Below are 23,482 nucleotides of genomic sequence, written 5' to 3'. Positions count from 1 at the left end.
GAGCAGGTAGTTGGTAATTGTTGAAGCTGTGTGATGAGGGCATAGGGATTCATTATATCATTCTCTTTACTTTTGTTTAGGTTCGAAATTTTTCACATTAAAAAATTTTTGAAAATAAGGAGCCCCAGAGAGAATTCCTAGAAGATGGCAGAGGAGGAAAAAGAGGAACCTATCTTCCCACCTAGATAATAATTTTACCAGTAGAATCTGTCTAATGTAAGTATTTTGGAGCTGTGAAGTCTGTTGAAGGCTTATAACTTCCAGGGCTTGGGCAATAATTGTGGTTAATTTTCATCAATTTCAGCTGTAATCAGAGTAGCAGCTAATCACCCTTCAGCCACATGGCAGGCAGCTGTGCACATGCTCCTGGAGTAACCTGTACACAGCCTGTGGGAGCTAGGGTAGCTGAAAAGGACCCTGTCCTCCAAATATTTAGGATCTGTGCTCTCATTGCTGATTGCTGCTTCTCATCACAGAGGTGCAAAGAAGCAGCAGGTTTTGTTGTTGCACCTTACCCCATTGTTGCAAGTCCCTCCATCTCTGGATGAAATGATTCTCAGGGAATATAAAGGGCAAACACTTTTTTCCCTTCCTACATTTTTTTCCCCTTTTGGGAACTAGATATTGAAGACTAGAACATTAAAAATGAACCACATATATGTGATTGGAGTTAGAAAATCATCATGTATACCCAGGGAAAGGCAAAGGCTCAAAAAATATATGAGAGGATCTTAACTTTATACTTCTGGCTGATCCACACAACAGAGACAGCCTACAACAACAACAACAACAAAAATAGAAAACCAGCAAACCGGCTGGGTGAGGTGGCTCACACCTGTAATCCCAGCACTTTGGGAGGCTGAGGCAGGCAGATCACCTGAGGTCGGGAGTTTAAGACCAGCCTGACCAACACGGAGAAACCTCATCTCTACTAAAAATACAAAATTAGTCAGGTGTGGTGGCACATGCCTGTAATCCCAGCTACTTGGGAGGCTGAGGCAGGAGAATCACTTGAACCTGGGAGGTGGAGGTTGTGGTGAGCCGAGATCGTGCCATTGAACTCCAGCCTGGGCAAGAAGAGCGAAACTCTGTCTCAAAAATAAAAAGAAAAGAAAAGAAAACCAGCAAACCAAAAGAAAGGACACTGATTTTCAGAGTTACCACATTATTAGATTCAAATATCCGGTTTCCAACAAAAAATTCACAAGGCATGCAAAGAAACAGAAATGTATGGCTTGGTTAAAGGGGGGGAAAAAAACTAACAAGAAATTGTCCCTGAAAGAGACCTAAAAATGGATGTAATAGACAAGGACTTTCAAACAACTGTCTTAAAGATGCTAAAAGAACTAAAGGAGGATGTGGTGAAAGTCAATAAAACAATATGTGAAGAAAATGGAAATATCAATAAAGAAATAGAAAACCTAAAAAGAAAGCAAAAATAAATTCTGGAGCTGAAGATTACAGTAGTCAAAGTGAAAATTTTAAGAAATTCAAAGGCAAATTTGAGCAAGCAGAAGAATCAGCAAACTTGATAGGACAATGAAAATTATCAAGTCTGAGGAACAGAAAAAAGATTGGAGGAAAGTGAACAGAGCCTAAGGGACCTGTAGGGTACCATCAAGCAGATCAACATATGCATTGTGGGAATTCCAGAAGGTGAACAGAGAGAGAAAGGGAAGAGAGAATATTTAAAGAAATGATGATCAAAAACTCCCTAAGTATTTGGAAAATTCACAAATTTCTGGAAATTAACCAACACACTCTTAAATAACCAATTAATAAAAGAAGAAATCATAATGGAAATTGCAATGTACCTAGAGACAAATGAAAATGAACACACATGATACCCAAACTTATGGAATACAGAGAAAGTAATGCTAAGGGGAATACTTATAATAAATTCAAAATTTACATTAAATAGCTTACATTAAAAAACAATAATGTATTAAATCAACAACCTAACCTTAAAACTTAAGAAACTAGAAAAGGAAAAAGAAACTAAACCCAAAGCTGGTAGGAGGAAGAAACTAATGAAGATTAGAGCAGAGATAAATGAAATAGAGAATAGAAGAATAATAGAGGAAAATAATAGAAGAATAATAGAGAAATCCAAAGATGGTTCTTCCAAAAGATCAACAAAATTGACAAGCCTTTAGCTAAATGGACTAAAGAAAAAGAAGACTCAAATTATTAAAATCAGAAATTAAAGTGGGGACATTATTACCAAATCTACAGAAATAAAAAGGATTTTAAGAGAGCAATTGTACTTCAACAAATTGGGTAACCAAGATGAAATGGACAAATTTCTAAAAACACACAACCTATCAAGACTAAGCCACAAAGAAATAGAAAATCTGAATAAACCTGTAGCTAACAAGAAAGTTGAATCTCTTATAAAACACAGTGATTTAAAATATCCCATGAAATAAAAGCCCTACACAGTGGCATGCAACTGTAGTCTCACCTACTCAGGAAGCTGCAATGACAGGATCATTTGAGCCCAGGAGTTCAAGACCAGCCTGGGCAACATAAGAAACCCCCCATCTCTTAAAATAAAATAAAAGCCCTGGATCTGATGGTTTTACCAGTGAATTATACCAAACATTTAAAGAACTAACACCAATCCTTCTCAAACTTTTCCAAAAAAATTGAAGAGAAGAGATTACACCCTAACCCAGTCTATTAGGCCAGCATTACCCTGATACCAAAGCCAGACAAAGACTCTACAAGAAAAGAAAACTAATAGACCAATATCCCTTATGAACATTGATGCAAAAATATTCTGAACAAAATATGAGTAAACTGAGTGCAACAGCATATTAAAAAGATTATATGCTATGGCTAAGTGAGGTTTATTTCTGGAATGCAAGGATGATTCAATCTATGAAAACTGATCAATGTAATACACCACATTAACAGAATGAAGGGAGAAAGCCACATGATCATCTCAAGTGGTGCAGAAAAAGCATTTGACAAAATTCAACATCCTTTCATGGTAAAAATGCTCAGTAAACTCTGAATAGAAGGAAACTAACTCAACAAAACAAGAGCTGTCTGTGAATAACCCACAGCAAACATCATACTTAATGGTGAAAAACTGAAAGCTTTTTCTCTAAGATCAGAAACAAGAAAAAAATTTCCACTTTCACCCTATAGCATTGGAAATGCTAGACACAGCAATGAGACAAGAAAAAGAAATGAAAGGCATCTAAAATGGAAAAAAAGAAGTAAAATATCCCTGTTTGCAGATGACATGATCTCATATGTAGAAAAACCTGAAGATTTCACACACAAAAAAGTTAGAATTAATAAATAAATTCAGCAGAATAGCAGGATGCAAAGTCAACACACAAAAATCAGTTGCATTTATATACACAAACAATAAACAATCTGAAAAAAATTAAGAAAACAATTCCATTTATAATAGCATCAAAAATAATAAAGTACCTAGGAATTAACTTTACCAAGGATGTAAAAAATCTGTGTACTCTAAAGTACAAAATATATCTGAGAGAAATTAAAGAAGACATAAATAAATGGAGAGCTATTTCATATTCATGGATTGGAAGACTTAATATTGTTAAGATTTCAACACTACCCAAAGTGATCTACAGATTTAGTGTAATTCTTATCAAACAAGGAGGTTTTTTTTGCAAAAATAGGAAAACAAATCTTAATATTCATATGAAATTTCAAGGAACTCTAAATAGTCAAAATAATCCTAAAAGAGAAGAACAAAGCTGAAGGACTCACACTTACTGATTTAAAAATTTATTATAGGTAATAGTAATTAAGACAGTGTGGTAGTGGCATAAAGACCACACATAAAGACCAATGAATACAATAGAGAATCCAGAAATAAATCTTCAAATATATGGTCAAATGATTTTTGGCAAGGGGATCATGATTATTCAATAAGAAAAGGACAGTCTTTTCAACAAATGGTGCTGAGAAAACTAGATATTTACATGCAAAATAATGAACTTGTACCCTTACCTAATACCATATGCACAATTTAGCTCAAAGTAGATCCATGGCCTAAATGTAAGCCCTAAAACTATAAAACTCTTAGAAGAAAACATAAGGCAAAAACTTCACGACATGGGATTAGGCAGTGATTTTGTGTAATGACACCAAAGGCACAGGCAACAAAAGAAAAAAATAGACAAATTGGACTTCATGAAAATTTAAAAATTTTATATCGAAAGACACTATCAACAGAATAGAAAGACAGCCTACAGAATTTGAGAATATATTTGAGAATATATTTACACATCATATATCTGATAAGGGATTAGTATCCAGAATATGGAGAACTCCTAACACTCAACAACAAAAATACAAACAGCTCAATTCAAAAATGGGTGAAGGACTTGAATAGATATTTGATACTTCTCCAAGAAGTATCAAATGGCCAATCAGCACATGCAAAGATGCACAACCTTACTAATCATTATGGAAATGCAAGTCAAAACTATAGTGAGAGCCACCTGGACACCCTTAGGATGGCTACTATCAAAGCAATAGAAAATAAAATGTGTTTGCAGGGGTGTGGAGAAAATAGAATCTTTGTGCCTGTTTGGGGGATATAGAATGGTGTAACCACTGTGGAAATCAGTATGGTGGTTTCTCAAAAAATTAAAAATAGATTTACCATATGATCCAGCAATGCCATACCCAGAAGAATTAAAAGCAGAGTATCAAAGATATTTGTATGCTCGTGTTCATACAGCACTATTTACAATAGCTAAAACATTGAAGCAACCCAAGAGGCCATTGACAGAAGAATGAAAAAGCAAAATGTGATATATACTTACAATAGAATATTATTCAGCCTTAAGGCTGGGCACAGTGGCCACGCCTGTAATCCCAGCACTTTGGGAAGCCGAGGCAGGTGGATCACCTGAGGTCAGGAGTTCAAGATCAGCCTGACCAACATGGTGAAACCCTGTCTCTAATAAAAATAAAAAAATTAGCTGGGCTTGGTGGCTGACGCCTGCAGTCTCAGCTACTCGGGAGGCTGAGACCCAAGAATCACTTGAACTCGGGAGGCAGAGGTTGCAGTGAGCCCTGAGATCATGCCACTGCACCCCAGCCTGGGCAACAGAGTGAGACTTGGTCTCAAAAAAGAAAAAAAAAGAAAAAGAATATTATTCAGCCTTAAAAAGGAAGAAAATTCAGGCCAGGCATGGTGCCTCACATCTGTAATCCCAGCCCTATGGGAGGCCAAGGCAGGCAGATCACTTGAGGTCAGGAGTTCAAGACCAGCCTGGCCAACATAGTGAAACCCCATCTCTACCAAAAATACAAAAATTAGCCAGGCGTGGTGACAAGCACCTGTAATCCCAGCTCCTCAGAAGGCTGAGGCAGGAGAACCGCTTGAACCCGGGAGGCAGATGTTGCACTGAATTGAGATCATACCACTGCACTCCAGCCTGGGCAACAGAATGAGACCCTGCCACAAGAAAAAAAAAAAAAATGAAGAAGAAGAAAGAAAATTCTGACGCATGCTACAACATGGATGAACCTTGAGGACATTAGGCTAAGTGAAATAAGCCAGTCACAAAACAACAAATACTATATGATCCCACTTTTATGAAGTACTTAAAGTAGTCAAAATCATAGAGACAGAAAGTAGAATGACGGTTGCCAGGGGTAGCAGGAAGGGAGCAATGAGTAGTTGTTTAACGGGCATACAGTTTCAATTTTGCAAGATGAAAAGAGATCTGGAGATGGATACTGGTGATGTTTGCACAACCATATGAATATACTGAATGCCACTCAGCTGTGCACTTAAAAATGATTAAGATAGTAAATTTTGTTACATATATTTTACCATAATAAACTTGGGGGAAAAAATTAAAATGAAAAGAACCAAAGTAAGATAGCAGAGGACCCTGTGAGCTGTTGAGCCTGTGTGAACAGAGACTAGTGGCCCTCATGGCATCATGTGGCTGAATGAGTGGTTGGTAACGATCTCCTGCTTTCTACTATCTGTTTCCTTTTCTTCCTCAGTTTTTTTTCTTAATCTGCTTCCTTGAGAGAACAATCTTGCTTCTTTGAGATACAAAATTCCAAGTTTGATGTGATTATGGGGAAAAAAAGAACGTAAGGTCACAATGAGAAGATGGGACACTATGGAAGGCCCTTTAATTTTCTAATAGTTACATAGACTTTAAAAAATAGTCTCTGGGGTCTGGTAACTTAGTAATGTCATTGAGTTATTATAAAAGAGTAAGCAATTTTATAATATATTTGTTTAGGGATATAATTTTGTGTAATTTCCCTTGTTCACTTATTTTTCAGTATAAATCAGCCTTGATGATATGATCATTTCTATTTTTGTCTAAAATTAGGATAATAATAATACCTGTTTTATTAATGGTGATATAAAATCTAGGAGAAAAACATGAATGAATACTCACAAGTATTTACTGCTTGTGGGTAGTAGAAAACATGTGAATACTAACAAGCTACCATAGTCTTGTTCCTAAATTTCTACAAGAGAGACCTTCCAAATGTATGAATTTTTATGTCTATATCTTAAGCCAAGAATATCCTTCTTCACTATACCCACCCTACACCTAATCAGGAAATTTTCAAAGTCTTTCAACATATTTCATATTCACAAATTGCTTATGTTGGATCATCACCCTTGTCCTTCACTTCTTGGGCACCAGAGGGCATACATCTTAAATCTCACTTTCTCAGAGACACAAATCATTTTTCCCTCCACTGCAGGATTTTCTCCTCTGGATTTGCTCTGGCACCTTGAAGAAGCTTAGGGGAACAGTTCAGCTTTGCTCTTCCTGATAATTAGTGGCTTTCCTGATGGTGTGGTTCAACACACCCACCAGAGACAGAGGGTAATGATTACTCAGGAGGCCTGCTCCCTTTATCAATCTGCACAATCAAAAGAATTGTCCTTGAAAATAGTCTTTGTAAACCATTAGTTCATAATCTTTTTTTTTTTTTTTTTGGTTTTTGCTAACTTTTCATTGTTTTTAGGCTGAAGATAGCCTAAAATTGTATTCATTACTTTAGCCTTCAAAGCTTATAAAGTGAGATAATAGAAGTGAAACTGCTTTCGAAGGGGAAAGAAGCACCATATAATTGCAAAGTAGAATTACCTCTAGGAGAAATGTTAACCAGACAAGGCCAGTCTGTCACCCACTGGGGAGTCGCACAATCTCAGCTTGCTGCAGCCTCAACCTCCCCAGCTCAAGCAATCCTCCTACGTCAGCCCCCCAGGTAGCTGGGACTACAGGCGTGTGCCACCTAAGTTTTTTATTTTTTATAGAAACAGGGTTCACCCTATGTTGCCCAGTCTGGTCTCGAACTCTGGGCTCAAGTAACCCGCCCATCTCAGCCTCCCAAAGTGCAAGGATTAGAGGTATGAGCCTCTATGCTTGGCCTATAATTTTTGATTCTTGTGACTGTATGCCCACATTTTTTTCTTATGATTTCTCTGTTGATGTTTCTTTATAAAAATTTTTTATTTTCTAAACCTATTAATTCTTCTGGACATATCCTAAACCACACATTTAGAGCCACCCAAGTAGCCATCCGTCCACTTATGAAATAATATGACTATTAAGAAATCTAGAAATTAAATTTTAAAAATAAAATATGACTTTTTGTTTGTTTACTATTAAAAAACAGGTCTCAACAATCAATAAGTAAATGATTCTAAGAGAAAATGTCAAAATATAAGTATATAGTTTTTTTTTTCCCTAGTACCAAATAAGAATATTTTTATTTTCCTTTGGGCCATCCCTTAATCACAGTATGTACATAGTAGTTTTCAAATTTTTTAGGATTGTTTTTATCTTTCTGTGGCTTTGACAAGTATCAAGTATGAGTAGATTTAGTTGAAGGGGTAAGTATGCCACAGAGAATCAGAACAATTTATTTTATTTTATTTTATTTTTGGGGGATGGAGTCTCCCTTTGTCACCCAGGCTGGAGTGCAGTGGTGTGATCTCGGCTCACTGCAACCTCTGCCTCCCAGGTTCCAGCGATTCTCCTGCCTCAGCCTTCCGAGTAGCTGGGATTACAGCTGTGTGCCACCATGCCTGGCTAATTTTTATATTTTTAGTAGAGACAGGGTTTTACCATGTTGGCCAGGCTGGTCACAAACTCCTGCCCTCAAGTGATCCACCCGTCTTGGCCTCCCAAAGTGCTGGGATTACAGGCATGAGCCACCACGCCAGGTGCAGAACAATTTCTGAATTCAAAACAAATAGCCCTGAATAGTAAATTCTTTATTCACTGAATAGAGAATTCACGTTCAATGTTTTGTCAATGTTTTCATTGTAGGCAAACCTGAGACCAATTTTCTTAGGAAGACAATGCCATAAATGTTGATGAGGCTCCCTAGTTAACCCCCACCCCAAACCAAACCAAACAAGACTTTTTATCCAGTTAAATATGTTGTAGTCCCCTCTGAGATCCCCACCACTCTTTGCTATTCATATTTTTACTATTTTCGTGATTAGCATAAGTAATAGAAAGAGAAATTAATATCTGCAGAGCACTTTATCCACATGTACTAAGTTGTACTTGTCTCCCAACTCTATGTGAGGTATATGTATGAAGTACTGTTGTTCTGGGATCTTTGGGATTGGGATGTCGCTTTTCTGGCCAGAAATCTCTTTGGCTGGTGGTGCCTTTGCCCAAGTTTTCTCAGGCCCTCTGGGCTTGTTCCGCCCACTTGGCCTGGCAGACTGCTCAGCTCACGCTACTGGCCCTTGATCACACACCTCTAAGGGAGACTGAGTTAGGTGTGGAGCGGCAAGGGATGTGTAAGCGAGCGTGGGATCCGGCCACTGCACACAGTCAAACATGCCGGCTGCTGCCAGGGGCCAGGCAGTTCCGAGTGCTGGCACGGGTGCCAGCGCTCTGTGAGGCTATGCTGGACCAGGCACACTGCTAGCAACTTCCCCAGCTGGCACCAGAAAATGCAGTGATGCCCAGAAGCTTGACGCCCAGAAGCTTGGAGATGCCTGCAACTGCAGGCCCCCAAAGAGGGAGTCACAGCCCTCCTGGCTTGGGGAGCTCCAAGGTCTGGGCTCCCTGAAGGGCCGCAGGTGTTCTCTCCTCTTCACCCACAACATGGTGAGCAAGGGGCATGTTTCAGCCCTGTTTGTGTTACAGCTCTTTTAACCTTGCTATTTGGTGGGTCCCGAGTTCTTGTTCTGCCTTCAAGAACAATGGGGTACACAGACAAGTGGAGGGTGAGCAAGGCGAAGAGGAGTTTTATTGAGAAATAGAATAGCTCAGAAGAGACCTGCAGTGGGCAACTCCTTTCCATAGCCAGGGTGTCCCGACGAGTTCTCAGCTGTCAGCAGAGAGAGTAGCTCCTCTCTGCAGCTAGTCCTCCCATCATCTCTTCAGCTAGTCCTCCCATCATCTCTTCAGCTAGTCCTCCCATCATCTCTTCAGCTAGTCCTCCCATCATCTCTTCAGCTAGTCCTCCCATCATCTCTTCAGCTCCTCTCTGCATCTGGTCATCACCTTGTCTCCCTGTCCTCTCTCCATCCTCTCTTCCGAGTCTGACTGACTCTGGGGGTTTTGAATGGGCCTCAGAGGGTAGGAAGTGTGTGCTGATTGGTCCATGGGTGGCCGTGGATGGGCCCAGGGAAAAGCAGCACACGTTCCCACTCTGGTCCGTGGGACTGGCAGGCCGGCCCCCAGGCTTCAGGCCCCCCTTGGCTTGAAGGTAGGAGTTTCCTGGGGACCCACCCCATTCTGCCCAGGAGTCTATCTGCTTCCTGCTGCTGTTCATGGTGCCCAGGCTGTTCTTGCCAAGGGGCACCTGCAGGCCAGCGCCAGGCTGTCCTCAGCACCCCCTGGTCTCCCTCCCATGTTCATTAGTTCCCAAAGTCCAGAGAGGGCAGAGATGACAGGGGCCGGGTGTGTCAGCGCTGCCCTGAGCCTGCGCACACCCAGCCAAGGCTGCAACAGCGCCCGGGCTTGGCCGCATCCTTGCTCTGAGATCCGAGGGGGCGCTGGGAGCGGGGAGAGGCTAGACACTGGGAGCAGACACCTCTGAGCCTACCGGGGCAAGGGTGGCCTTCCTTGGCCCCTGAGAGTTCAGAGATGCCTGGTTCTGCAGTCGCCCCTCGGCGTCTGCAGCTGTGTCCAGGAGGGCGGAGCTCCTGCCTGCTCCCAGCCCCTAAGAGCACAGGGAGGCAGGGGTCCATATCCACAGCGGTGTCTTGGGTGGCTGCAGCCGCACCCGAAAGGTCAAGGCTGCTGCCTACTCCCGGCTCCCGCTGGCTTCATGAAGGTGACACCGCCCCAGGCCCAGCTCCGCCTTGGGTCCCCTCTCTGCCCACCCCTTCATGTCCGACCGCACTGCTCTTCTGCCAGTAGGCAACTCGGCCTGGCCCCATCACGGCGGCCGCCAGAGCGGTGGGATCTAGGGGGCTCCCAGGGCAGGCTCCAGAGACTGTCACCTCCTCCCCGCAGCCTCCCCGCAGTAGTGGCCAGCAAAAGCAGCGACGTGGGGCCAAGGGCCAGAGCAGCAGAGGCTCTGGGCCTGGGATCAAGTCCCACCCAACTGCACGAGGGTTGGGCAACAAAGTCGAAGTCCGCTGCCTCAGGGATGCGGGCCACAGGGGTCACACCGCTGCCACTGTCACTCCCACAGCTGCTCCTTCCACTACTGCCCATGCCCCTCTGCTGCTGCTATCACTGTGATCCTTATAACTGCCTCAGAGAAGTTAAATAAACAGATTTAAAAATTCAAGACGTAGGACGGGCGCGGTGGCTCATGCCTGTAATTCCAGCACTTTGGGAGGTGGAGGCGGGTGGATCACCTGAGGTCAGGAGTTCGAGACCAGCCTGGCCAACATGGCGAAACTCCGTCTCTACTAAAAATACAAAAATTAGTCGGGTGTGGTGGCGGGTACCTGTAATCCCAGCTACTCGGAAGGCTGAGGCAGGAGAATCGCTTGAACCCAGGAGGCAGAGGTTGCAGTGAGCTGAGATTGTGCCACTGCACTCCAGCCGGGTCAACAGAGTGAGACTCCGTCTCAAAAAAATAAAAAATAAAAATAATAAATAAATTAATAAAATAAAAAAATTCAAGATGTACGTTATTATGGAAAAGAATTCATGGTTTTATTTTTTTCAGAATTGGCATAGACAATCTGAATTTCTAATGGTTTATGTGTGAAAATGTTTTTTTTAAGTCAAATATTTTAACTTAAATATATTTTTAAATGAATACTGAGTGCATGGAAAAATATATTCTGGACTTCAGTTCCTCAAACCCCATCTTCACCTGCAAATCATATGTTTTAGACCCTTTTCTTTTCTGAGTATTACCTTTTCTCTCCACCTACATTTCCTGCTAACCAGAATAATCACTCTCATATGCAGCGGATGTGAAACCAAATGTTTGGGAGACTGTGGGTGGAGAGAAAAAGTGTAGCCTTGAGCATCAGACACATCCTACCTTACTTAATTTACAGCATGCCCTTGAGCAAATGTTGTAACTGACTGAGTCTCAGTTTCCACTTTTGCGAATGTCATAATATTAATATCTATATCTTGCAGTTATTTTGAGGATTAAATGAGATATCATTTATATTGTCCTGAAGTGTAATTGGTTCCAAAATACTTTCCACCCTTGTTAGTAGTAAAATGAGTAATATTTATCAATAAATTACTTTGCACTTTAGTTGTGGTTTACAGTAGTGTGAAAGCCTGGATTGTTACTATTCCATAGGAATTAGCTCCTGGTTTTGGCCTGAGACTAACTAATGTCTAATCCTCAAAATTCCTATTCATAAGGTTCAATAATAAGCAGATGGGTTACACAACCCTAATTTTGCAGGTCACACTTACTTTTCCTCTTGATATAAGTTTTTGTCAGCAACTAAAAACATCCAGGTTAGTCAAAAAGTGTGATCAATATATAACAACCCAGGAATTGTCTAAGAAGAATTCAGGAACAAGAGAATGTTGGGTAAATTGTAGGCTGATCATGAGAGAGCCACAGCTATAGAAAAAATCTGATTTAGAGAAACGATAATTTTTTGTGTTTTCTCTCACCCCTTCCCTCTCTTTAGTTCCCAATAATTTTATTTTATAGCAAAGATACTTAAAATAAAATTTTATTTTATAGCAATGATAGAGTCTTGCTTTGTTGCCCAGGCTGGAGTACAGTGGCTATTCACAGGTGTGATCATAGTGTACTACAGCCTCAAACTCCTGGCCTCAATCCTCCCACTTCAGCCTCAAAAGTAGGTTGGACTACAGATACACATTACCAATTTTAAATTTTAAAATGTAAAATTAAAATTTTGCCTTCCTTCACTTTTCTTTCTTTCCATTACTTAAACTTCATTTGACATTTATACAATCAAGAAGTACAAACTGAGTCCTTACTACATGTCAGAAACTTGTAGAATACAATAATAAGTGAAACAGCCAGTCTTTGATTTCAATAAGTTAACATTGGTTGGGAAGGCAGATAACTAGAGGTAAGTAACAATAAATAAATAAGATGATTTCAGAGAATGCTAAATATTAAGGAAAATAAAGTAAATATGACAGAGAGTAACCAGGGAGCATCTTTAGATTGGGTGGTCAGAGAAGGCTTTCTAAAGAGAGCTTGAGCTAAGACCTGGCTGATGAAGTCTGAGCCATTTGAAAATGTGGCAGGAAAATGTGATGCACAGAAGCCAAGAGAAGAAAATGTTTTAAGAAAGAGAGATTGGGCAATTGAGTCTGCTGATAAAATAGGTGAGATGAAAACCAGAAGAGATTATTAAAGTTGGCCTTTGGTGACCTGGGCAAAGGCAGGGACAGTGGTGTGATCTGGATGCAAGTTCAGCTGCTGAGGCTAAAGGAAGAAGTCTGCCAAAGGGAGAAACTAGTGATCAGGTTGTATATGCCCAGAAGCTGGCTAGATTGTTCTTTATAAAATAAAGTAAGCTCTAGTACCCCTAGTACCCCACAAAACAAATGCATCTGCTTGGTTTGTATCACTTCTGACAAGTTGTGTTAATAATAATAGTAGAATTATTTATTATTTTACTACTGATTTCATATACTTTTGACTATTATATCAAGATCCTGAATTTTCCTTTTTTAATTCAACTTAATAATTTTTAAAAATTTTACTTTTGTAGAGACAAGATCTCGCTGTGGTGAGCAGGCTGGTCCTGAACTTCTGGGCTCAAGCCACCTTGGCCTCCCAGCATGCTGGGATTACAGGCACAAGCAACCACATCCAGCTCCTTTTTTTTTTTTTTTTAACAAGTGTGTAAGACCCTACGCTTCTGTCTCCTCTTCACCCCTTCCCATCTTCTTTCCTAACTGTGCCCATAAATGAATATATAATCAATTTGGGTGGAGTTTATCACTGAAAGCTTCCTAAACTGGGGAGTAAATCAGTTTGGCACAGTGGTTATGAGAGCAGATTTTGGCTGTGACCTGGCTTTATATGCTGGCTCTACTCTTTACTACATATGTGAACTTGGACAAGTTACTTAACTTCCTTATGCTTCAATTTCTTCCTTTGTTAAAAGGGGATAACGTGCCAGGTGCAGTGGCTCATGCCTGTAATCCCAGCACTTTGGGAGGCTGAGGTGGGTGGATCACTTGAGGTCAGGAGTTCGAGACCAGCCTGACCAACAGGTGAAACCCCGTCTCTACTAAAATTTCAAAAATTAGCCAGGCCTGGTGGCATGCGACTCTAATCCCGGCTACTCAGGAGGCTGAGGCAGGAGAATCACTTGAACCTGGGAGGCGGCGGTTGCAGTGAGCCAAGATCATGCCACTACACTCTAGCCTGGGCGACAGAGTGAGACTCAATCTCAAAAAAAAAAAAAAAAAAAAGGGGGTGGGGGGATAATGATAATGTTTTATAAGTGTTTTGTAGGTATCAATTTATCTAATTTCACAATAATCCTATAAGTAGTATAATTAAACTTATTTTACAGATGAGAAAACCAAAGAACAGATGTTATCTGCCTTAGATCACAAAACTGGTAAGTAGCAAACCAGAATTTGACCCTAGGCAGCGTGGTTCACAACCTAGAGCCCTTAACTGCAATGATGTCTCCCTGCCTGTCCTAAAGGGTCTTACTCTGTACTGTGTAGGCCTGAAAACCCTTCTCCAAGTCTTGTTGGACCTGGCTGAACACCTGACCCAAAAGGATACAATGCTTTTATAGCCCAACTAGAAAGATGACTTGAACTGGTCAGATTCTTTCACTCTGAGGAATTTGTTCTGAAAACATGGGAATAAGCTGCCACATGATGGTGTGAACTACAACTGAGAGGTCCAGTACAGTTGGGGCCTTGATGGCCACTGGGAGTCTTATGTGAAGAGAATCAGCAGAGGGAAGAAGAGAAAAAAAATAGGACAGATGCACCATGACAAAACTAATTGGAAGGGCTTGTGACCTCTGAGGGAACAGCCAGCCTCATTCTGTTCCTAAAGTTTCTCAGGTCTGGTCTCCCGAAGGCCCAACTGTCCTTAGTTATTTTCTTTTCTTTTCTTTTTTCTTTTCTTTTCTTTTCTTTTTTGAGATAGAGTTTCGCTCTTGTTGCCCAGGCTGGAGTGCAATGGCGTGATCTCAGCTCACTGCAACCTCCGCCTGCCAGGTTCAAGTAGTTCTCCCACCTCAGCCTCTCTAGTAGCTGGGATTACAGGCATGTTCCACCACACCCAGCTAATTTTGTATTTTTAGTAGAGACAGGGTTTCACCAAGTTGATCAGGCTGGTCTCAAACTCCTAATCTTAGGTGATCCGCCCACCTCAGCCTCCCAAAGTGCTGGGATTAAGGGCGTGAGCCACCGCGCCTGGCCGAGTCCTTAGTTCTTTGAGTGAGTCCACTGTGTATCCTTCCAAAAAAACAAAAACAAAAAATGCAGCTGTTATAATCATAGCAAAGAAAAATCCTTTACTTAACCTAGCATGAATGGTTCTCTGTTCCTTGTAAAATAATAACAGCAACCACAAAACAACCTTATTTAAAAATGGGCAAATAATTTGAACATACATTTCTCCAAAGAAGACATACAAATAGCCAACAAAGTATTTAAAAAGATTCAAAATTACTAATCAACAGGGAGATATTAATACAAATCAAAACCACAATGAGTTAACACGTCACACCAATTAGAATGGTTATTATTAAAAAAAAAAAAAAAAAAAAAAAGGCCGGACATGATGGCTCACACCCGTAATCCCAGCACTTTGGGAAGTTGAGGCAGGCAGACTGCTTGAGCCCAGGAATTTGAGGCCAGCCTGGGCAATATGGCAAAGCCCCCTCTCTACAAAAGATACAAAAATTATCCGGGCATGGTGGCACGTGCCTGTAGTCCAATTACTCGGGAGGCTGGGGTGGGAGGATTGCTTGAGCCCGGGAGGCAGAGGTTGCAATGGACGGCAGAGCGAGACCCTGTCTCAAGAAAAATAAAATATAAATATAAATATAAATAAAACCAAATAAAAAGATAAGTATTGGTGAGGTTGTGAAGGAACTGGAACACTAGTATGATGTTGGTGAGAATGTAAAATGGTACAACAGCTATGGAAAACAGTATGGAGATTCTTCAACAAATTAAAAATAGAACTACAGTATAATACAGAAATCCTTCTTCTGGATACATTTCCAAAAGAATTGAAATCAGGATCTCATAAAGATATCTGCACCGTCATGTTCACTGAAGCACTATTCACAATAGTCAAGATATCAAATCAACCTAAGTGTCCATCAACAGACAAATGGATAAACAAAATATAGCATATGCTAGAATATTATTCTGCCTTAAAAAGGAAAAAAGTTCTGACACACTATAATATGGATGAAGCTTGAGGACATATTAAGTGAAGTAAGTCAGTCACAAAAAGACAAATACTGTATGTTCCCACTTATATGAGATACCTAGAGTGGTCAAATTCATAGAAACAGAAAGTAGAATGGTGGTTGCCAGAAGCAGGGCAGCGGTAGGGGTTGAGGGGAGATGGGGAGTTGTTTAATGGGCATAGAGTTTCAGTTTTGCCAGATGAAAAGAGATCTGAAGGTTAGTTGTACAACAATGTGAATGTACTTAGTACTACTGAACTGTACACTTCAAAATGGTTAAGATAATAAATGTTATATTAGGTATATTTTACCACAATTAAAAAAACAACAAGCAAACAAAACCAACCAACCAACAAAACAAACAAAAACCAACAAGAAAAAAAAATGTTGTCAGTCATATTGAGACCATAGTGAGTCTGCGTTATTGAGAAAAATAGAGAGTTGGGGGGAAAATGCCTGTTGAGTGAGGAAGACATGAACTCAGTCACTTACATGTCCAGGTACGGTGTTCTGTAGTGCACCAAGCAGAAATGTCCAGTCATGAGCTGGGGTACAGGCCTGAGGCTAGGAAGACAAAGCAGTAGCCCTTTACTGTAGGATTGATTAGACGAGAGAGGGCACTGGTTAGGACAAAGGAATCAGGCAGAGGACCATTACCATAATTCTAGTTTAGGAGTATTGGTATGGCCATACCATACTGTTGGTCATACCAAATGGTATGACCATTTCCCCCAGAAAGGGGAAGCTGGAGCCTGAGCAGGTGGTAGAGACTATTGCAACTTCAGTAAGAGACACATATGTTTGGGGACATGCAAACATATTCAATTGGCAGTCAGTTTGCCGCCTGAAAGGGTGATTGGAGCTAAGAACCTACATTGCCTCTAGTGCAGCATTTCCTTAGGTAGGCTCTGAGTCCTCTGAGAAATGATTCCCTCTGATATTCACAGTGCACATGAATATATCAGAGGCCCTCAGAGTGCTCTGGGAAAGGGAATTGCTTAATTTTGTTAAACCTAGGTTTTCCTAAACTCATCTGACTGCCCTGCCTTTTTTTTCATATAACATCTATTAATTTAATGAGGACTACACTTTGGGGAATTGTCCTCCAGTTTATGAAGATATTTCTTAGTTGACAAAGGGAAGCAAAGGAGAAACTGTTTAGATAGTTGATAAATCTGTGAATATTCAATGTGTCCCGATTAAGTCACCAAAACAGACTGAGGAAGCTTCCAAAAACCCAGGCCTGGCCTGGAAACTGAGGACACTAACCCCTCTGCATGGGGAGCGGTGGTGAAGGTTGCTGGGGGCTTTGATCAAAGACAACTTGCTGTCTTGGCTTTCTCCCTACACTGCATGTGCCAGTGAAGCCTGGCCAATCCCTCCCCTAGTTCTTTTTTATCCTCTACATTGGCTCCTTGTCCTTGCTTTTCCATTTGCATAACTAATGCACACAACAGAGAGTTCCCGCAATTTTAAAGACAGCTGGCCAGCACATCTTGGATGCTGATGTCAGGAAACATCTGGAAGAGGGCTAAAGTTACTGTAGGCCCATCTGAGAACAATGGAAACACATTAATATGGAAAATTCAGTATTGGGGTTGGGGGGTGGCTTGTGTAAATAAAAATGGCTGTCAGACCAACTTATAAAAGTCTTGCGCAAAACCTTATTGTAGTTTTGGCACTAATACCACCGAGCAATTGAGTGGTAGGCCAGCTAAAACTGAAATACTGCTGCTTTGTTTTGTATATGTATCATTGAGACCTTCCTTTTCTTAAAAGGTTTCCTAGAAGTCCTGCCAGCTCAGCAAGATATTCTATTCTAAAAAGTTCATAAAATAGTGTTTTACTTTATAATAATATTAAGATGACCTCCCTTCTTTCTCCTTGTTCCCTCTTGCTCAAAATATAAGGATATAAAATAGAGTTCTGATACACCTTTTTCTGCTATCTCTAAGAAGTCAGTGTTGGCAGGGCATGGTGGCCAACCTCCTGTAATCCCAGCACTTTGGGAGGCTGAGGCAGGTGGATCACCTGAGGTCAGGAGTTAGGGACCAGCCTGATCAACATGGAGAAACCCCATCTCTACTAAAAATACAAAATTAGCTGGGCGTGGTGGTGCATGCCTATAATCCCAGCTACTCGGGAGGCTGAGGCAGGAGAATCGCTTGAACCCAGGAGGCGGAGGTTATGGTGAGCCGAGATCACGCCATTGCACTCCAGCCTGGGCAACAAGAGTGAAATTCTGTCTCAAAAAATAAAAGTCAGTGTTAGTAGAAATATTAAGGTTTATAAATATTTAAATGTGAACATTATAGAATGTGCATGAAAAATTTAAATGTGAACATTCTTTTTCTTTTTTATTTTTTCTTTTGAGACAGTCTCTCTCTGTCACCCAGGCTTGACTGCAGTAGTATATGGTGTGATCTCAGCTCACTGCAGCCTCCACCTCCCAGGCACAAGCAATCCTCCTGCCTCAGCCCCCTATCCTGAGTAGCTGGGACTACAGGCACATGCCACCACATCTGGCTAATTTTTGTATTGTTTGTAGAGATGGAGTTTCAAATATTGCCCAGGTTGGTCTCAAACTCCTGGACTCAAGCAATCCACCCGCCTTGGCCTCCCACAGTGCTGGGATTACAGAAATGAGCCACCACACTGCAACATTATTTTTCAGGGCTGTGTGGCATAGTAGTTAAATAAACAGATTTTGGAATATGAATTCTAGCTCCTCCTCTTACCCAACTATATGAAACTTTGAGAAAATTACTTAATTAGCATAACTTCATTTTGAAAACTATGATAACTATTTTTGCCAGTTGGAATTGTCATGAGGAGTGCACAAGCTAATATATGTTTGCAGTGCTTAATGATTAGTTGTCCAGGTTAGCTACTCTTACTGTGGTTTTGTTGATATATAAGGATTAATAAGAAATCCCTGCTATAATCTATTTTGCAATCCAACTCCAAAAAGCTGAGCATTTGCTTTCAATTTCCTGTCCAACAGATATATGTTTTGGAATTAGGGTTTCTCCCCCTAAGTGTTATTTTAAAGTTCTACCTACTGTTTCACTTTATTTTGTAGAAACTGAAAATGGCATCTTGTCTCTTATACAACTACAAGTTCATGATTACTATCTCATATTGTCTTCTGACATTCGAATTCTTGGTCTTGATACCTGCTTTTTCCCTCTGAAAGCTTGTTGGATCTTCTCCTATTTATAAGGGTCTGACATTTCACAATGGTCTATTTTCATCCATTGTCTAGGTATTTTGGGGGCGCTATCAATCTGGCAGCTCACATCCTTTGGTTTTTGAAATCTTGAATTATTGATTTATTATGAGCTCCTCCCCATCAATTTTTCTGTTCTCTTTCTCTCTTTCTGGAACTCTTGTTTATTTAAATATTGTACCTTGTAGACTGATCCTCTGATTGTTTTTTCTTTCCTATTTTCCTTTTCTTTGTCTTTTAGCTTTATTTTCCTAGTTTCTCAACTTTATCATATAAACTGTCTAAGTTTTAAAATTCCATTGTTATATTTCAAATTTCTAAGTTATTTTTTGTTCTTTTTATTTCATCCTATTCTTATAACATCTTTTTACTTCTCTGAAGATATTATTAGCTTTTTTAAAAGCTTTTATTTCCCTGCATATTCTCAAGACTTCGTTTCCTCTCTAGTTTTTGTTTTGTTTTGTTTTTCGTTTGTTGTTTTTTTCTTTTCTTTTTTTTTTTTTTTTTAACTTTTGTGTGTTCTGTCTCTGTCTTCTCTGGTGGAGGCTTTTTTCAGATGTCTGACAATTCTGGCCCTTCACCTATATTTTAGAGCTAATGGGCACCTCTGTGCCATGGATGAAGCTTGTTACCTTTGCCTTTAGAATGATCAGTCTGGGCCATTTCTATGGGAGGGGGATGTGCTTGTCTTTAGGTCTTTTTTCTTGGTCTGAGCAAGTTTTCTAGAAGGTAAATGTCTCCTCTCCTTCCTAGAATGGTTCCTTATGCTGGCTGCCTCTGTTCTGAAGGTTGAATTTGGACTTAGAATAGTGCTTCATTATATAAGCCTTTTTTCAAATCTGTCTGCTTTCAGCAAAATATTCCCACTGGATATCATGCCTAGTGTCCTAGCTCTGGCTTAGAGACCCTCTATTATATCTTCTGCAGCAGTCACTAAACTGCATTTGGGAGGGAGGCTTTTGGGGTAGCCTACCCTGGGAAATGGCTTGCTTCTTGGTTTCCCTTGTGCTGATTTAGAATTTAGCCTTCTCAGTTTGTTACGTAATGTACAAAGTATCCTATTTTTTAGCTCTTAAAATTTTGTTGCTGTCATTATTTTCTCCCCCTTTTAATTTGTTAAAATCCTTTTATTTTTAATTTCATAGAGGTTTGGGGGTAAACACATTTGTTCAATCAGCCATCTTTAATCGGCATTTTTAAAAAGATATTCTTGGCCAGGCACAGTGGCTCGTGCCTGTGATCTCAGCACTTTGGGAGGCTGAGGTGGGAGGATTGCTTGAGCTCAGAAGTTCAAGGCTGCAATGAGCCATGATCATGCCACTGCACTCCAGCCTTGGTGACAGAGGGAAAGCCCATCTCAGAGGTGTATCAGTCCATTCTTGTGTTGCTATAAAGGAATACTCAAGCTTGGTGATTTATAAGGTAAAGAGGTTTATTTTGGCTCATGGTTCCACAGGCTGGATGAGAAGCATGCGCCAGCATCTGCTTCTGATGGGGCCTCAGGAAGCTTCCAATCATGGCAGAAGGTGAAGGGGAGCTGATGTGTTACATGGCAAGACAGGGAGCAAAAGAGACAGTGAGGAATTGCTAGGCTTGTTTTAAACAACCAGATCTCTTGTAAACTCATAGAGTGAGAACTCACTCATTATGTCGAGGACAGCACCAACCCTCTTATGAAGGATCCACCCCCATGACCCAAACACCTCCCAAGAGGCCCACCTCCAACACTGGAGGTCACAGTTCAGCGTGAGATTTGGAGGGTATAAACATCCAAACCAAAATGAGGGTGGGGAGGAGATATTCTTGATGTAATACTTTTTTTCTGAAAAATTAGATTTTCTGTGCCAGAATCCCAAATCTAAGAACTCTAAGATAAAGTAATGTGCCTGAGAATAGCTTTGTAAATGTGTTCATTTAATTTCTAACTGGGTTTTAATATTTTGGCCATCATAACTGTTGTGTGGTAAATATTTCTGTTTGTTGGCAAAACCCTTTTGGGTTGTTCATCACCTTTTATGTCGTTATAGATGTAAACAACATGTGTGCTCCAGATGGACTCTGAAATCCAGGCTCCCACTTTATGACACACTCATTTACAACACCAGAGACTCCCAAACACAAGTCCTTATATTGACTCATTTCAGCTCACATCCTGGCGACTCTCAAGAGAGAAACCTCAGAGTGACTAAAATCTCCATAATGAGAAGACATGTACATTCAGTGTCTATTTTGGTAGGAGACTTTATATTCAGCCTTCTTTCTGTAGAGTGAGATGTGGAGATTTGGACTTAGAGTGGGCTGTATGTGGGATGGAGAGTAACAAGATAAGCAAGGAATTAACTCCATAGTAAATGTTAACACTTTCTACATCTTTAACCCCAATTTTATGTGCCAAAGCAAGAATCCCCACAACTGATACCTTCGTGGCAGATCTGACTTCAGGAAAGGCAACTCAGGCAGATATTTGAGTAGGCCTAGACTGTGTGGGCCTGTGGCCAGTCTCACAACAAAGCAGAATCAACAGCCTTACAGTCTCAGAAATGCAGTAGTCATTCTGGTAAGCAATAGTCAAAACCAAAATTTCTTAAACTGATTTTTTGCCTCTATGGTCAAAGGAGAACTGATCCTACTTGTTATTTCATAGATGGAAAAAATCCATTTGCCAATCAGGATGTGTCTGATACTCCTTTTTTTTTTTTGGTTTCAAGAGTAAAGTCAAGAAAAGCTGCTTTTTGAAAGTCAAAGAATCACAGTAGTTGTTATTTCTTAGTGTTTACTATTTGCTACATGCTTCACATACATGGTCATTTAATCTTCCCGAACAATTTTGCCATAATATTATTACAACCATGTTGAATCTGAAAAAAATAATAATAATATTAAGGCTTAGAGAGGTTGAGTAACTTACCTAAGGTTACCAAATTAGTAAAGACTGAACTGGGATTTAAAAGCAAGGTTTGTAGAATTTTTCTCCAAAACCCAGAATCTCTGCATTGAGTCAGCCTGCCATTCTGAGACAGACAACGTTCATAACACTTGCATATTGTTTGTACAGTGTTCATTTTTTAATATAGGGCACATTTCATACATGCCAAGAGGAATCATATGCTTATTCTTGCTAGTATATGGCAAACTTGTCCATTCTATAATACAAATATGACTGATGTCTGCTGTCATCAGTCCAGCAAATCACCTTTCATCACAGGTACACAGATGACAAATACAGAGTGCAGAAGGGGTCAGCTGAAGGTGCTGCTTGCCTGGGCTGTCCTTTTTTTTTTTTTTTTTTTACATCTGCCTCTTCATTTATTTTATTTGCAGGAGGAGTTGAAACAAATTTTAAGGGAGATTTTCATTTTCCCCCTAAACATGAATCATTCAAGTAAAACCAACTTAACTATAGAAATGTAGCAAAGTAAGGGGAAAGCAGCACAACAACACAAGAGGCAAAGGCTGGGGGGAAGGGGTGGGTGCAGTCTGCATGTAACATATGCATAAATGACTTATGATTCACCTGCTCAGGACCACCTCCCCAGAAGGCAAGCACAAGGGCCCATTTTAAGAGGATGTTTCCCCCCAAACATCTGAGAATGCTTCAACTTAAACAGCTTATGGTTAAAAAGACAAAAAAGAAAACAAAACTAACCAAAGAAACTCCAAAAAACCCCATGAACCACCCAGCCATAACCACCTTCCTTAATCGATCATAGGAGTTTCATTTTATAAAAAGATAAATAAAAAATATTGAAAAAAAATTGAAAAAATATTTTATCATCTTATATTTGTAAAGATAATAGAATTCATAAGTTTTTTAGAAAACAGACCAGACACTGCCCTACAGTTTCCACCCCATTGCTGGGAGGATCAGCAGGACTAGAAAGTTCGGGATACTGGAGCTGCTGGTGGAGAATGGGAAGTCCAGCCCAGAAGAAATTAGGAAATAGGGCTCAGGGGCACATGAGGTGTGGTTAGGAGCAACTCCACATGATACATGGCTGCGCAGAAAAGGGGAACACAAGGTGATCGGAAAGGCCTTAAACTCCTCCTTGACATACAAAACCGATTTTTACAAAGATCCGGGCAGTTTGGTCCCAAACTAAGGTGAGCACTTCAAAGTTTATTCACATGCTTTACTTTCTCTTTTAAGAATCATAGTTTCCCAAATTAAATTAGAATTAAATTCTAATATTACTACATATGCCTAAAAAAAGAAAAGAAAAAAAAAGAAAGGCTTTTAAAATCAGGACGGGGGAGAAGAGATTGAAAATCATCAAATTAGTCCTCTTAGCTCCAAATGAAATGAAATTAAGAACAAAAACTCTGGGCCTACCGCACCGATTGCAGCTGCAGCTTGCAACGGCACCTTGAGCTGTCATTTTATCTAAAACAATCACTGCTCCGTAGAAAGACTGCAAAGACTT

At 40.3% G+C, this 23,482-nt stretch overlaps 1 long non-coding RNA gene across 1 annotated transcript in view; it reads left to right on the top strand.

Moving 5' to 3' along the window:
* Positions 1 to 22,785, top strand: part of LOC134739194 (uncharacterized) — a 28,909-nt gene extending 6,124 nt beyond the window's left edge. The window contains exons 4-6 of the long non-coding RNA XR_010125774.1: positions 81 to 216; positions 13,958 to 14,005; positions 21,089 to 22,785. This is a non-coding gene — a long non-coding RNA (uncharacterized LOC134739194). The remainder of the gene's footprint in view (positions 1 to 80; positions 217 to 13,957; positions 14,006 to 21,088) is intronic.
* The last annotated feature ends 697 nt before the right edge of the window (positions 22,786 to 23,482 follow it).

This window comes from Pongo pygmaeus, chromosome 2, assembly GCF_028885625.2.
Source record: "Pongo pygmaeus isolate AG05252 chromosome 2, NHGRI_mPonPyg2-v2.0_pri, whole genome shotgun sequence".
In the NCBI taxonomy this organism is placed as follows: domain Eukaryota; kingdom Metazoa; phylum Chordata; class Mammalia; order Primates; family Hominidae; genus Pongo; species Pongo pygmaeus.
This window is presented reverse-complemented; position numbering and strand designations above follow the sequence as displayed.